Raw genomic sequence first — 5,286 nt, 5'->3', positions numbered from 1 at the left:
TTTTCTGATTGCATGCCTTCGCCCTCCACAATCTTTTGGGATGGAGGCTCATTATGCCCCCAAATCGTCTGTAATTCATTGTGCTCCTTAAATTTGCCAGTATGTAACTCAATCCTTTCTAAAATAGTGACAATCTGGAAATTCCCCTGGTCTAAATATCCATCTTAAATGTCAGGAAATCCATAGAGAAAAATCTCTCCCACATTTCCAAGGGTTCAGTCATTTTCGGAACATTGCTTTCAAATAGTAATAAAAATTATGCATGTCATTGCTTATAGCTCATTTAGCAACAATATCATTCTTGGTGTTTGATGAAAGAAATAAAATAAATCTGTTAAAGGGAAAAGAAAATTTCACAAAACACACAATGGAGCCAATTGTGAATAAAATGCTATTTTTAACATAACAGTCATGTTTATGATTAGTCCTTGAAGGTAAAGGTAAAGGACCCCTGACAGTTAAGTCCACTTGCGAATGACTCTGGGGTTGTGGTGCTCATCTCACTTTACTGGCTGAGGGAGCTGCCATTTGTCCACAGACAGTTTTTCCGGGTCATGTGGCCAGCATGACTAAGCCGCTTCTGGCGAAACCAGAGTAGCGCACGGGAACGCTGTTTACCTTCCCACTGGAGCGGTACCTATTTATCTACTTGCACTCTCAATATTGTTCACAGAGATGGGGCTTCTCTTAGCTGGTTCAAGTCATTTCTTCTTATCACTGTTAATTGGTTGTTTTGTTTGCATTGAGAAGAAAAGCATATTGTACAGGCTGTTCTGAGACATTTTCAATATGTGGAAACACAATGATACCAATGAAATGGAAAAGGGCAAGCTACGGCTGGGGTGGTAGAAAGAGAAGGAAACAACCACTATGGAAATATTTGGATATTTTAATTCCACACACAAAGAGATGCCCCTTGTTTAGTTGATATTATGGCCTCTGGCTACTTACTTGTGTGTAGGGGAGTATATAATTTTATACAAGTGGGGATGTAATTTCATTGTGAGATGAGAGTTAAGATCATTGGTAAAAATCACAATCTGTACACTGTGAATCCTTTTCACTGCATGTGCTACAAATGCAGCTGTATACATACTTGATCTATGTTATAGATGTGAGTGCAAACCCTTAGCAATCTAGCTCATGCTGTTGAAGTCAATCCTCTCCAAACATATGCACTTATTTACAACCCCTAGAAAGAGTAAGGTCCTTAATATTCCCCAGAGTTGCACAATACTGTTTCTTGAAGAGATGCTATGACTCATGTTTCTCTGGAAACACTGAAGGAACATGAACTGCCTTCTACCATCTACTCTGGCAGTGGCTCTGCAGGACGAGTTTCCAATATGGTACCCTCATTAGCAGTTTTTAATCAGGGATGATGGGAATGCATAGCCCACAGCACCTGGACATCACTGCATGGGTTAACTGTTCTCTACAAAGAGTATTTTCCATCACCTCCTACCAGATCATTTTTACCTGAGGAGCTAGGGATCAAATGTCAGACCTTCTGCATTCAAAACATGTGCTCTTCATCTGAAGTATGGTCCCCCTCCCTTCTTCATAATCCCCAATGTGCAGTGGAATCAGTCATTCTTACTCTGGGACACTATCAACTCTTCTTCATATGTTCTATGGCTGAGTTCTGAGACTGAAATCAAACACCAGGACTGAGCTCCACCACAGTTTAACTTTTGGAGTTGCACCAACAAGCCTAATGCACATCAGCAGGTGCAGTTATAGCCTCCCTCCCCCAGTTTTTGAGACATGCAATAGTTTTGTATGAGACTGATATGGGGCACACGGCTGCTTCCAGAGGAGTAGCCCCAATCAACAGAGCACTATTGTACTGGCACAGAAAACCTCAGTCAATCTGCAGTGCAACATGATACGATGTCACTTTGCCGGCGATGTAATATGGTGTACCATCCTCCAAAACTTCAGCACCGTCAGTGTTTTCCGAAATTGTAACACAAACTACTCCATCAGACAATAGCTTAAAGATAAAAAAGGCTATAAAATGGATCTGATGCTTGATTGTTCCTCTAACAAAAGTGTTTTGTTTTTATTTTGCGTCTCAGAACAGAAACAAAGCAGAAAATTAATCAGTAACATAGCAAGCACATTGTCTAAGAGTGATTCATTAGAAAGCAGTTTCAAAGCTTTTCATTGTCTCAAAGTTAATAAATTTTATCGTTCATTAGCAGCATAATAAACCTGGTGGGCTCTTAAATGGGCTGTGTTCCTATTTTCAGACCATTAAATCAAACACAACAATGTCATTGCTACCTGTGGATTTGTTTCCAAACTAATCTTGGGTGTCAGCTGACATTTGTGAACACCAAATCAATGGTGGTGTATGCACTTACTGCAAACAACAGTCATATGTTCCAAACCAGTGAGAGTGATGCACCATATGGAAAAAAATTGAGGACCAAGCACACACATGGATCCTGCACTCATAGCTTCCAACAGTGGGTCTCTGAGTCAAGCACTGGTTACTCTTTGTGCATTGTTGTACAGATGGAGAGGTTTTAATTCCATGCCATGGAGATATTGCAGGAGAAAAACTGCATGAATACAGAAAATGGCACATGCTACAGTAAGAAAGAAGATTAACTCACATGTAATACACAGCAGTCCATACAAACAAGGTCCAATTTCAAACAGTCCTGGACAGTAAAGTTCAATTCCTTTACAATCACGCTTGGAATATTGTGTACAGTTCGGGTTGCTGCACTTCAAAAAGGCTATTGTAGAAGGAGCAGAATATGGCAACCAAGTGATTAATGGGCTGGAGCATCTTCCTGATGGATAAAGGCAAAAATATTTAAGGTGTTTCTTGTTTGATTCATAGAATTTACTGCCACAGAATAGCTCAGTTGGTAAAGCATGAGACTCAGAGTCATGGGTTTGAGCCCCACATTGGGCAAAACATTCCTGCATTGCAGGGGGCTGGACTAGATGACTCTTTGGGTCCCTTCCAACTCTAGGATTCTGTGATGTTGTGAAGCTTAGTTGAATTTAAGAGGGTATTTGACAAACTCATGAAGTATCACCTATCAACAGCTAGTACGGTAGTCACAGTGGCTATATGGAAGCTCCAGGTTTCAGGCTCAAAGTGCCTCTGAATACCCATTATTTGGGAATAACTGTAGGGAAGGGGAATTTCCACTTGTCGTGCATTGCCAAGTGCATTCTGGGAAATAGCATTCTGTTCTGTTCCAGAAGGGTTCTTATGTTCAGAACATTTACAAGAATCCTCTGAATAGTCAACTTTTGTTGAGGCTTCAGCATGATTTAAAAATGAATTATTGTGGAAATCCTCCCTTTAGAAAGAGCTGATAATACTTCCTTACAAACTGGAGCTTCCTTTTAATTCCTGTCTGAAAAGGTTGAAAGGATCTGAAGAAGCTTGCAAGTCAAGGACAGGTGCCTGTTTCATACATTGTAGGATCAAAATATCATTACAAAAGGGGGGGGGAGCAGCGTAGAAGCTATCTACTTCTCCACAAGTCTTCCAAGGAAATGTTTAATTTCAGAAGAAAAGAAAAATGCCATCAGTTTGAGCAAGTGTGACAGCTGCTGTCGTAAAGCAGATTAGGTGTGCTAGGTTCGTAATCTAAAAAATGTGACTCAATAACAAGTGGGAACTTGGGAGACTTTGAAGAGACATAAAAGAAATAAAATGAAAATAATCATGCATTTCAAATAGAGCATTAAGAAGGAAATAAAAATGGAAAAAATGAACATCTAAATAATAAAAATAGAGTAGGGATGTCAACTTTTTAGGTGCACTATAATGATATAGTTTCATCAACTGTTGATTTGTTGTTTTAAATAGTTGTTTGGATTTTATCCTTTGCCAGGATACTTACTCTGAGCAAACAGCCTAGGAAATCCTTTAATGAACACCTTATTCCAGTCTCCATGTGTAATGAGATTTGAGATACATATATGTGTGTGTGTTTGTGTGTGTGTATATATATAATTGTTAATTGCTTCAGAATAGTGCTTGGACTACTGCAATGTGCTTTACTTGAGGCTACCTTTGAAGGACTGGGACCCAGGTGGCGCGGTGGTTAAACCACTGAGCCTAGGGCTTGCCGATCAGAAGGTCGGCAGTTCGAATCTCCGCGATGGGATGAGCTCCCGTTGCTCGGTCCCTGCTCCTGCCAACCTAGCAGTTCGAAAGCACATCAAAATGCAAGTAGATAAATAGGAACCACTACAGCGGGAAGGTAAACGGCGTTTCCATGTGCTGCTCTGGTTTGCCAGAAGCGGCTTTGTCATGCTGGCCACATGACCTGGAAGCTATACGCTGGCTCCCTCGGCCAATAATGTGAGATGAGCGCGCAACCCCAGAGTCGGTCACGACTGGACCTAATGGTCAGGGGTCCCTTTACCTTTACCTTTACCTTTACCTTTGAAGGTGACCCGGAAACTACAACTAATCCAGAATGCGGCAGCTAGACTGGTGACTGGGAGCGACCGCCGAGACCACATAACACCGATCTTGAAAGATCTCCATATTGGCTCCCAGTACGTTTCTGAGCACAATTCCAAGTGTTGGTGCTGACCTTTAAAGCCCTAAACGGCCTTGGCCCTTTAAAGCCCTAAACTGTCTCCACCCCCATCGTTCTACCTGGACACTGAGCTCCAGTACTGAGGGCCTTCTGGTGGTTCCCTCACTGCAACAAGCCAATTTACAGGGAACCAGGCAGAGGGCCTTCTCGGTAGTGGCACCCACCCCGTGGAACACCCTCCCATCAGATGTCAAGGAAATAAAAAACTATATGACATTTAGAAGACATCTGAAGGTAGCCCTGTTTAGGGAAGTTTTAAATGACTGATGTTTTAATGTAGGCCTATTTTTAATCTTTTGTTGGAAGCCGCCCATTCTCTATAAATATTATTGTTATTGTTATTATTACATTATTATTATTATTATTATTATTATTATTATTATTATTATTATTATTAGAAACCCTTAATAAATAAAATATTGTGGGATTCCTGTATTCCAGCTGCATGTGTGTGGCGGGCAAAAAAGATATTACGGGAGTGGGGAATGCATTCTGCATATGCTCCTGGGCACTCCAGCGTGCTTTCCCACCTCAAGACAGTCCCCCATAGGCAGCTGCCATAGCTGCCAAGTTTTCCCTTTTCTCGCGAGGAAGCCTATTCAGCATAAGGGAAAATCCCTTTAAAAAAGGGATAACTTGGCAGCTATGGCATCTGCTGGGCCTTCTGGCCAATCCCCGCTCCGCGTGCACCGACGGCGCC

Source organism: Zootoca vivipara, chromosome 3 (assembly GCF_965207765.1).
Source record: "Zootoca vivipara chromosome 3, rZooViv2.hap1.1, whole genome shotgun sequence".
NCBI lineage: Eukaryota > Metazoa > Chordata > Lepidosauria > Squamata > Lacertidae > Zootoca > Zootoca vivipara.
The sequence above is the reverse complement of the archived record's forward strand: the minus strand, read 5'-3'. Positions refer to the sequence as shown.